The following is an 11,857-nucleotide window of genomic DNA, read 5'->3' on the forward strand; positions in this document are numbered from 1 at the left end:
GGGGGAGAGAGAGTCGCGGAGGTCGGGGGGGAGAGAGTCGCGGAGGTCGGGGGGGGAGAGAGAGTCGCGGAGGTCGGGGGGTAGAGAGAGTCGCGGAGGTCGGGGGGGAGAGAGAGTCGCGGAGGTCGGGGGGGGAGAGAGAGTCGTGGAGGTCGGGGGGGGGGGAGAGTCGCGGAGGTCGGGGGGGAGAGAGTCGCGGAGGTCGGGGGGGGAGAGAGAGTCGCGGAGGTCGGGGGGGAGAGAGAGTCGCGGAGGTCGGGGGGGGAGAGAGAGTCGCGGAGGTCGGGGGGGGAGAGAGAGTCGCGGAGGTCGGGGGGGGAGAGAGAGTCGCGGAGGTCGGGGGGGGAGAGAGAGTCGCGGAGGTCGGGGGGGGAGAGAGAGTCGCGGAGGTCGGGGGGGGAGAGAGAGTCGCGGAGGTCGGGGGGGGAGAGAGAGTCGCGGAGGTCGGGGGGGGAGAGAGAGTCGCGGAGGTCGGGGCGGGGAGAGAGAGTCGCGGAGGTCGGGGGGGAGAGAGAGTCGCGGAGGTCGGGGGGGAGAGAGAGTCGCGGAGGTCGGGGGGGAGAGAGAGTCGCGGAGGTCGGGGGGGGAGAGAGAGTCGCGGAGGTCAGGGGGGGAGAGAGTCGCGGAGGTCGGGGGGGAGAGAGAGTCGCGGAGGTCGGGGGGGGAGAGAGAGTCGCGGAGGTCGGGCGGGGGGGAGAGAGTCGCGGAGGTCGGGGGGGAGAGAGAGTCGCGGAGGTCGGGGGGGGAGAGAGAGTCGCGGAGGTCGGGGGGGAGAGAGTCGCGGAGGTCGGGGGGGAGAGAGAGTCGCGGGAGGTCGGGGGGGGAGAGAGAGTCGCGGAGGTCGGGGGGGAGAGAGTCGCGGAGGTCGGGGGGGAGAGAGATCGCGGAGGTCGGGGGGGGGAGAGAATCGCGGAGGTCGGGGGGGGAGAGAGAGTCGCGGAGGTCGGGCGGGGGGAGAGAGTCGCGGAGGTCGGGGGGGAGAGAGTCGCGGAGGTCGGGGGGAGAGAGAGTCGCGGAGGTCGGGGGGGAGAGAGTCGCGGAGGTCGGGGGGGGAGAGAGTCGCGGAGGTCGGGGGGAGAGAGAGTCGCGGAGGTCGGGGGGGAGAGAGAGTCGCGGAGGTCGGGGGGGAGAGAGAGTCGCGGAGGTCGGGGGGGGAGAGAGTCGCGGAGGTCGGGGGGAGAGAGAGTCGCGGAGGTCGGGGGGAGAGAGAGTCGCGGAGGTCGGGGGGGGAGAGAGAGTCGCGGAGGTCGGGCGGGGGGGAGAGAGTCGCGGAGGTCGGGGGGGAGAGAGTCGCGGAGGTCGGGGGGAGAGAGAGTCGCGGAGGTCGGGGGGGAGAGAGAGTCGCGGAGGTCGGGGGGGGAGAGAGTCGCGGAGGTCGGGGGGGAGAGAGAGTCGCGGAGGTCGGGGGGGGGAGAGAGTCGCGGAGGTCGGGGGGGAGAGAGAGTCGCGGAGGTCGGGGGGGAGAGAGAGTCGCGGAGGTCGGGGGGGGAGAGAGAGTCGCGGAGGTCGGGGGGGGAGAGAGAGTCGCGGAGGTCGGAGGGGGAGAGAGAGTCGCGGAGGTCGGGGGGGGAGAGAGAGTCGCGGAGGTCGGGGGGGGAGAGAGTCGCGGAGGTCGGGGGGGGAGAGAGTCGCGGAGGTCGGGGGGGGAGAGAGTCGCGGAGGTCGGGGGGGAGAGAGTCGCGGAGGTCGGGGGGGGGGGAGAGAGAGTCGCGGAGGTCGGGGGGGGGAGAGTCGCGGAGTTCGGGGGGGGGGGAGAGAGTCGCGGAGTTCGGGGGGGAGAGAGAGTCGCGGAGGTCGGGGGGGGAGAGAGAGTCGCGGAGGTCGGGGGGGGAGAGAGAGTCGCGGAGGTCGGGGGGGGAGAGAGAGTCGCGGAGGTCGGGGGGAGAGAGAGTCGCGGAGGTCGGGGGGGGGAGAAGAGTCGCGGAGGTCGGGGGGGGAGAGAGAGTCGCGGAGGTCGGGGGAGAGAGAGTCGCGGAGGTCGGGGGGGGAGAGAGAGTCGCGGAGGTCGGGGGGGGAGAGAGAGTCGCGGAGGTCGGGGGGGGAGAGAGAGTCGCGGAGGTCGGGGGGGAGAGAGAGTCGCGGAGGTCGGGGGGGGAGAGAGAGTCGCGGAGGTCGGGGGGGGAGAGAGAGTCGCGGAGGTCGGGGGGGGAGAGAGTCGCAGAGGTCGGGGGGGGAGAGAGAGTCGCGGAGGTCGGGGGGGGAGAGAGAGTCGCGGAGGTCGGGGGGGGAGAGTCGCGGAGGTCGGGGGAGAGAGAGTCGCGGAGGTCGGGGGGGGAGAGAGAGTCGCGGAGGTCGGGGGGGGGAGAGAGAGTCGCGGAGGTCGGGGGGGGAGAGAGTCGCGGAGGTCGGGGGGTCGCGGAGGTCGGGGGGGGGAGAGAGAGTCGCGGAGGTCGGGGGGGGAGAGAGTCGCGGAGGTCGGGGGGGAGAGAGAGTCGCGGAGGTCGGGGGGGAGAGAGTCGCGGAGGTCGGGGGGAGAGAGAGTCGCGGAGTTCGGGGGGGAGAGAGAGAGTCGCGGAGGTCGGGGGGGGAGAGAGGGTCGCGGAGGTCGGGGGGGAGAGAGAGTCGCGGAGGTCGGGGGGGGAGAGAGAGTCGCGGAGGTCGGGGGGGGAGAGAGAGTCGCGGAGGTCGGGCGGGGGGGAGAGAGTCGCGGAGTTCGGGGGGAGAGAGAGTCGCGGAGGTCGGGGGGGGAGAGAGAGTCGCGGAGGTCGGGGGGGGAGAGAGAGTCGCGGAGTTCGGGGGAGAGAGAGAGTCGCGGAGGTCGGGGGGGGAGAGAGAGTCGCGGAGGTCGGGGGGGGAGAGAGAGTCGCGGAGGTCGGGGGGGGGGAGAGAGAGTCGCGGAGGTCGGGCGGGGGGGGAGAGAGTCGCGGAGTTCGGGGGGAGAGAGAGAGTCGCGGAGGTCGGAGGGGGAGGAAGAGAGAGAGTCGCGGAGGTCGGGGGGGGGAGAGAGAGTCGCGGAGGTCGGGGGGGGGAGAGAGAGTCGCGGAGGTCGGGGGGGGAGAGAGAGTCGCGGAGGTCGGGGGGGAGAGAGAGTCGCGGAGGTCGGGGGGGAGAGAGAGTCGCGGAGATCGGGGGGGAGAGAGAGTCGCGGAGGTCGGGGGGGGAGAGAGAGTCGCGGAGGTCGGGGGGGGGAGAGAGAGTCGCGGAGGTCGGGGGGGGAGAGAGAGTCGCGGAGGTCGGGGGGGGAGAGAGAGTCGCGGAGGTCGGGGGGGGAGAGAGAGTCGCGGAGGTCGGGGGGGAGAGAGATTCGCGGAGGTCGGGGGGGGGAGAGAGTCGCGGAGGTCGGGGGGGGAGAGAGAGTCGCGGAGGTCGGCGGGGGAGAGCACGGAGAGAGAGCACTGAGAGAGAGCAGAATCCACTCGATGTTTCATGTTAAGGTCTGTATTCGATCTCAAAAAAGTGACTCGCATGATACATGAGATATATGGTAAAATCATGTTTTGGGGAGGAAAATTTAGGGGTCGCATGATACGCGAGATCGCAGGATACGCGAGTATATACGGTATTCAAAAGGGAGTTAGATGTGGCCCTTAAGGCGAAAGGGATCAAGAGGTATGGAGAGAAAGCAGGAAAGGGGTACTGAGGGAATGATCAGCCATGATCATATTGAATGGTGGTGCAGGCTCGAAGGGCCGAATGGCCTACTCCTGCACCTATTTTCCATGTCTATGTCTGTGTCTTCCCACCGAGCCCTTCGCGCGTCGGATACCAGTTTTAAGCCTGTATTAAGCAATTCTACTAAGGTATGCTGGGTACATGTCCCAACATTACTATGCCACTGGCCGATGCCAGTCCTCATGTAATGATCTTTACTGTGGTGGGTATAGGTGTGAAAGGGCCTATTCTGCCTGTGACGCAGGAATATCTTCACTGCCTTCCCAATTTTCTTGTGCTCGCTGACTTGTTCGCTGAGGGTTGTTCGTGTGGTGCACCACTGGGCCGGTGTGTGGCTGACCATGCACATGGTTAGTCTGTGAATCAAAAAAAGCTAAATTGAAATGCTTTAGGAGCAAAAATAGATATGTTGCTTCGCTCCTTCCCACCTGCACCTTCCTAGGATTTATTTTTAATCCTGCGCTCTGTCGAGCTCCTAGCGCTGTAGTTAAAGCTGGTACGTGTTGTTGTTCTATACTGGAGGCAATAAGGATATCATCCACATACTGCAAAAGGGTGCTTCCTTCTCCTACGTCTACTGGTTCCAAAATCCCTGACAATACTCAATGAAATATGCTCGGGCTATTATGGAATCATGTGGCACTCTGGTCCATGTGTATGGTTTTCCCTTTACAGTGAAGGCAAATTTTCCTTGGGACTCTTTGTCCAAGGGTATGGCCCAAAATCCATTCGCTGTATCCAGCACGGTGAATATCTTATGTTCTGGATCCAGGCCATTAAAAATTGTGGCCGGACTTGCCACCAATGGGTGTTCTTGGGGCGTCACTTTATTCAGGGCGATATAATCGATAGTTAATCGGTAATACCTGTCGGGTTTCTTTACCTGCCACATAGGTGAATTAGTGGAGACTATTACATGTTTCACTCCCCCTTACTCCTCTAATTCCTGCACTATCTGACAGACCACTGCCTCAGCTTCGGGTCTCAATGGGTACGGTCGGTGAGCTTTGTGTTCGTGGCCGGGAGTTTTGATATCCCTCTAAATTTTCCGTTTCCTTCCTTTTGCTGCGGGCATTCTTTACTGCAGTGACCTTCTTGATTGCAGTTAAAACATATCAGAGGGGCTGCGCGAGAGATGAGGTCTCCTTCCCCCTTCGCTTCTGCTGCTAACGTAACTGCTGTTATTTTAGCTATCTTCTCCCGTTGTTCTGACTTTAACTCCTCTGCCTGTTCTGCCCACTCCAAAGTTTCATCGTGATCATGTCCCACTTTAAATCCCCACTTAATTACCTTTTGATGGGCTTCTCCTAGCCCGTCTTTAAACATCCCGTGCTTGAGGAATTCCAATTTTTGCATTTTTTTTGTGTTGCTATGCTTGTGCACTGTACTTTCCGTCCGGTCCCCTCTTTTATCTCTTCCAGCTTATTTATCTTAGCTTCTAACTCTTGAATTTGTTTTACATAGAAACATAGAAACATAGAAAATAGGTGCAGGAGTAGGCCATTCGGCCCTTCGAGCCTGCACCGCCATTCAATGAGTTCATGGCTGAACATGCAACCTCAGTACCCCATTCCTGCTTTCTCGCCATACCCCTTGATCCCCCGAGTAGTAAGGACTTCATCTAACTCCTTTTTGAATATATTTAGTGAATTGGCCTCAACAACTTTCTGTGGTAGAGAATTCCACAGGTTCACCACTCTCTGGGTGAAGAAGTTTCTCCTCATCTCGGTCCTAAATGGCTTACCCCTTATCCTTAGACTGTGACCCCTGGCTCTGGACTTCCCCAACATTGGGAACATTCTTCCTGCATCTAACCTGTCTGAACCCATCAGAATTTTAAACGTTTCTATGAGATCCCCTCTCATTCTTCTGAACTCCAGTGAATACAAGCCCAGTTGATCCAGTCTTTCTTGATATGTCAGTCCCGCCATCCCAGGAATCAGTCTGATGAACCTTCGCTGCACTCCCTCAATAGCAAGAATGTCCTTCCTCAAGTTAGGAGACCAAAACTGTACACAATACTCCAGGTGTGGCCTCACCAAGGCCCTGTACAACTGTAGCAACACCTCCCTGCCCCTGTACTCAAATCCCCTCGCTATGAAAGCCAACATGCCATTTGCCTTCTTAACCGCCTGCTATACCTGCATGCCAACCTTCAATGACTGATGTACCATGACACCCAGGTCTCGTTGCACCTCCCCTTTTCCTAATCTGTCACCATTCAGATAATAGTCTGTCTCTCTGTTTTTACCACTGTTTTGTTTGAGTATCTATTTATTTTATCGGCCCGCTGTAGCAGGTGCGTATTATCACATTGGCATTCTCCGTTTTATTCTTATTCTGACTATCCCACCATTTCCTCTGTCTGTCTGGTGAGTCTTCTGGCTGTTATCCTTGCTTTTTCATTTCTTTTATTAAGAAACCCAAATTAATAATGTCCAGTATAAAGCAGCTGTCAATGGAAAGGGTTAACTCCTTTGCAGGTTTGTAAGAAGGCCTGACGTCATTACGTGACTTCGCGTAATTTTTTTTTAAACCTTTCCCGATATCAGAATTTTTTTCCCCCCAAATCTTTGTGCCTTCAAAACTTGCTTAGAAATTAGAAATCCATTAAAACAGCGGAAAACATTAGTAAAACTGCCATTAATAGCTTTAAATAAAACATTCTCATCGGGGAAAGCAGCATTTCAGATTAAACTCCAATTTGTTTCGAAACTTCCAATTCAAATATTTGCCAAAGATTTTTTTTTAATTGATTAAAAACGAGACCACCCATTTTTAATAGCTATTTTGTTTACTGAAACCCAATTTAAAATACAGTACTGGCAATTGTGACTTCAAGACCAGAGCTTATTTTCCTTAGCTCTGTAAATCATACTCAAAACAATCAAGGGAACTGACACACTTTTTACATTTTCACGCAAGCTATGTACATTACAGCATTTCGTTTTTTAAGGTCCTGTTCACTGAGCAAATCTTGTGTTTTATTTCCCTCGGCTCAATAGCTAAAACTTCCGTGCCAGTTCCATTCCCAGTTTTTTTTCCTTCCTTTGCTGAGTTCACATAGCTTAGATCTTTTCCCTTCGTTATCTCCAAAACCCTCTCCTGCTTGCTTAGACTGTTCGGGACTTTTCCTCAATAAGCACCGTCCATTTTGAAAAGGTTTTCAAACCCGAAATATAAATCTCCTTTACTGCAGAGAAACGTTCTCGTAATTTAAAATCATTATCAACATCGAGTGTCTTTTATCTATTTTCCAATATTCACACTTTGAAACAAACCCGAGATCTCACTGTCGCCATTATGAAAATTTGGCTTTCATTGGTTAATTACCCTCCAATTAAACCAATATCTTTTTCACAGCCAATATCAACTAGTATCCAGTAAGTTACATCTTTTTCCATTTAAATCACCTGTCTTCAAATTAGTTTTTGCAGCTTACAAACATTTTACACAGAGGGCTTATGTCTCCATGAATTTGTTAATTTAAGCTACATCAGACAATTACAAACACTTTTTTTCCAATTAGACATTCAATGGTTTCCTTTAGCAGCTGTAGCTTTCAAGGTTGCATCTTTTATCTTTTGATAAACAAGCTTTCCTTTGTGAATTCAACAGTCAAGAAAGCTTCCACTTGAACACTTTCACTTAAAGACAGACATTCACACCAAATACAGCTTATCCTATGTTTTCTCAGCAACTTAATGCATGCCATTTTTCGTCTGGGTACTTTTACCCCTCTACCAGATTCCGTGTACTGTTTCCAAGCCGTTGGACCCCTCCGGACCCGGCCGGACTAACAATACTGCTTACCTCCCTAATCTGGTTACTCCGACTGGAAGTGTCGGTTTTATTTTTCGTCTTTTTCTCTGGGTACGTTTTTCCTGCTAGCATTTATACCCGGGACCCCTTTGGTCCATTCTCAGAGACCCCCCCTTGGTCTTCATTTTATCCCACTGGTCATAAGAACATAACATAAGAACATAAGAACATAAGAATTAGGAACAGGAGTAGGCCATCTAGCCCCTCGAGCCTGCTCCGCCTTTCAACAAGATCACGGCTGATCTGGCCGTGGACTCAGCTCCACTTACCCGCCCGCTCCCCATAACCCTTAATTCCCTTATTGGTTAAAAATCTATCTATCTGTGACTTGAATACATTCAATGAGCTAGCCTCAACTGCTTCCCTGGGCAGAGAATTCCACAGATTCACAAACCTCTGGGAGAAGAAATTCCTTCTCAACTCGGTTTTAAATTGGCTCCCCTGTATTTTGAGGCTGTGCCCCCTAGTTCTAGTCTCCCCGACCAGTGCAAACAACCTCTCTGCCTCTATCTTGTCTATCCCTTTTATTATTTTAAATGTTTCTATAAGATCACCCCTCATGCTTCTGAACTACTCAATCTATCATCATAAGGTAACCCCCTCATCTCCGGAATCAGCCTAGTGAATCGTCTCTGTACCCCCTCCAAAGCCAGTATATCCTTCCTTAAGTAAGGTGACCAAAACTGCACGCAGTACTCCAGGTGCGGCCTCACCAATACCCTGTACAGTTGCAGCAGGACCTCCCTGCTTTTGTACTCCATCCCTCTCGCAATGAAGGCCAACATCCCATTCGCCTTCCTGATTACCTGCTGCACCTGCAAACTAACTTTTTGGGATTCATGCACAAGGACCCCCAGGTAATTTCTCCCCATTCAAATAATATTCCCTTTTACTGTTTTTTTTTCCAAGGTGGATGACCTCACATTTTTCGACATTGTATTCCATCTGCCAAACCTTAGCCCATTCGCTTAACCTATCTAAATCTCTTTGCAGCCTCTCTGTGTCCTCTACACAACCCGCTTTCCCACTAATCTTTGTGTTATCTGCAAATTTTGTTTCACTACACTCTGTCCCCTCGTCCAGGTCATCTATGTATATTGTAAACAGTTGTAGTCCCAGCACCGATCCCTGTGGCACACCACTAACCACCGATTTCCAATCCGAAAAGGACCCATTTATCCCGACTCTCTGCTTTCTGTTAGCCAGCCAATTCTCTATCCATGCTAATACATTTCCTCTGAAACTGGTCAGTTTTCCTAAACATCCTGGGGTCCCACCCCCCTTTTTTAGGTTGTATTCCTTCCTTTTCATGCAATATACCTATCCTCAACCTTGGTTTTCGTCCTTCCGTGGTTCGTTATAACTTTGTTCTACAGATTACTCCCTTCTAGTTCTTTATACAGATTACCTCCTTCCCCGTCAATACTACAGCTGCTGGTGGTACAAATAATATACTCACTGCCATTGCTAGCTGTCACATCATCCAGGTCGGAGGGTCTGTACCCTGCTCGCAGCGCCAATTGTTGGGGTAAAAGGAAGACTTCTCTCCCTCGGGGCGCTCTACCTGATATAGGTGATCGACAGTTCGACACTTCGCCCTTCACCCTCCGTATAACGACCACGGAATCAAAGAAACGAAACATTAGGTTCAACCGGCTTTATTTCGAGCAAATGTAGGGGAGGGCTCAATTGTTGAACCTTCAAATACAAGAGATTTCGAGTATAATTTATACAGGTTTTGGAGAGGAGCTATCCTCCTACAAAATCATGGATAGATCTATTGCTATCAGCGGAGTTACATTGATTTGTCGACTGTTATCAGACTGGTTCTGAGTGGTACATGCAATTGTCCATCTCCCATCATGTGTTAATTGTGTTGTTCCGTGATTTGCACTTTGCCACACTCTGTATGTTGCCTGAAGTAATTGTTCCCAAAATACTGGTTCTCTTATCTCTTCCTCAGAGACTTCTACTCAAAATTGTAACTGCTGACTTGGGCTGTTTTGTTACTACAGTTAACCATACAGTTTTAATGCATTATAAGTGTGCTATACCTAAATAAGCTAGTGTTACATACACAGGCAATTATTCCTCAGACCCTTCTAATGCTGATTAGTTCACTACCTTCAGCATTGTGTTGTGACCAGCTTTCTGTCTGCTCTTTGCCTGCTATAATTCTATATCTGGAGTAAAAATAAAACGGGGAAGGTGGCTCAACCGTGGCTAACCAGGGAAATTAAGGATAGTGTTAAAACCAAGGAAGAGGCATATAAATTGGCTAGAAAAAGCAACAAACCTGAGGACTGGGAGAAATTTAGAATTCAACAGGGGAGGACTAAGGGTTTAATTAAGAGGGAGAAAATAGAGAGGAAACTTGCAGGGAACATAAAAACTGACTGCAAAAGCTTCTATAAATGTGTGAAGAGAAAAAGATTAGTGGAGACAAACCCTTGCAGTCGGATTCAGGTGAATTTATAATGGGGGACAAAGAAATGGCAGACCAATTGAACAAATACTTCGGTTCTGTCTTCACAAAGGAAGACACAAATAACCTTCCGAATGTACGAGGGGATAGTGGGTCTAGTGAGAAGGAGGAACTGAAGGATATCCTTATTAGGCGGGAAATTATGTTAGGGAAATTGATCGGATTGAAGGCCGATAAATCCCCGGGGCCTGATAGTCTGCATCCCAGAGTACTTAAGGAAGTGACCCGAGAAATAATGGACACATTGGTAATCATTTTCCAACAGTCTATCGACTCTGGATCAGTTCCTATGGACTGGAGGGTAGCTAATGTAACACCACTTTTTAAAAAAGGAGGGAGAGAGAAAATGGGTAATTATAGACCAGTTAGCCTGACATCAGTGGTGGGGAAAATGTTGGAATCAATTATTAAGGATGAAATAGCAGCGCATTTGGAAAGCAGTGACAGGATCGGTCCAAGTCAGCATGGATTTATGAAAGGGAAATCATGCTTGATGAATCTTCTGGAATTTTTTGAGGATGTAACTGGTAGAGTGTACAAGGGAGAACCAGTGGATGTGGTGTATTTGGACTTTCAAAAGGCTTTTGACAAGGTCCTGCACAAGAGATTGGTGTGCAAAATTAAAGCACAAGGTATTGTGGGTAACGTACTGACATGGATAGAGAACTGGTTGGCAGACAGGAAGCAGAGAGTTGGGATAAACGGGTCCTTTTCAGAATGGCAGGCAGTGACTAGTGGGGTGCCGCAGGGCTCAGTGCTGGGACCCCAGCTATTTACAATATACATTAATGATTTAGATGAAGGAATTGAGTGTAATGTCTCCAAGTTTGCAGATGATACTAAACTGGGTGGCGGTGTGAGCTGTGAGGAGGACGCTAAGAGGCTGCAGGGTGACTTGGCTAGGTTAGGTGAGTGGGCAAATACATGGCAGATGCAGTATAATGTGGATAAATGTGAGGTTATCCATTTTGGGGGCAAAAACACGAAGGCAGAATATTATCTGAATGGCGACAGATTAGGAAAAGGGGAGGTGCAACGAGACCTGGGTGTCATGGTACATCAGTCATTGAAAGTGGGCATGCAGGTACAACAAGCGGTGAAGAAGGCAAATGGTATGTTGACCTTCATAGCCAAGGGATTTGAGTATAGGAGCAGAGAAGTCTTACTGCAGTTGTACAGGGCCTTGGTGAGGCCTCACCTGGAATATTGTGTTCAGTTTTGGTCTCCCAATCTGAGGAAGGACGTTCTTGCTATTGAGGGAGTGCAGTGAAGGTTCACCAGACTGATTCCAAGGATGGCTGGACTGACATCGGAGGAGAGACTGGATCAACTGGGCCTTTATTCACTGGAGTTTAGAAGGATGAGAGGGGATCTCATAGAAACGTATAAGATTCTGACGGGACTGGACAGGTTAGATGCGGGAAGAATGTTCCCGATGTTGGGGAAGTCCAGAACCAGGGGACATAGTCTTAGGATATGGGGTAGGCCATTTAGGACTGAGATGAGGAGAAACTTCTTCACTTAGAGAGTTGTTAACCTGTGGAATTCCCTGCCGCAGAGAGTTGTTAATGCCGGTTCATTGGATATATTCAAGAGGGAGTTAGATATGGCCCTTTCGGCTAAAGAGATCAAGGGGTATGGAGAGAAAGCAGGAAAGGGGTACTGAAAGAATGATCAGCCATGATCTTATTGAATGGCAGTGCAGGCTCGAAGGGCCAAATGGCCTACTCCTGCACCTATTTTCTATGTTTCTATCCCTTACAAGGGTTATGGAGAACGGGCGGGGAAGTGGATCTGAGTCCACAATTGGATTAGCCATGATCGTATTAAATGGTGGAGCAGGCTTGAGGGGCCATATGGCCGACTCCTGCTCCTATTTCTTATGTTCTTATGTGGAGCTCCATCCCACACCAAGGGAAGACATGGGGCTCAAGGTTG

The sequence above is a fragment of the Pristiophorus japonicus genome, unplaced genomic scaffold, assembly GCF_044704955.1.
Source record: "Pristiophorus japonicus isolate sPriJap1 unplaced genomic scaffold, sPriJap1.hap1 HAP1_SCAFFOLD_1633, whole genome shotgun sequence".
NCBI lineage: Eukaryota > Metazoa > Chordata > Chondrichthyes > Pristiophoridae > Pristiophorus > Pristiophorus japonicus.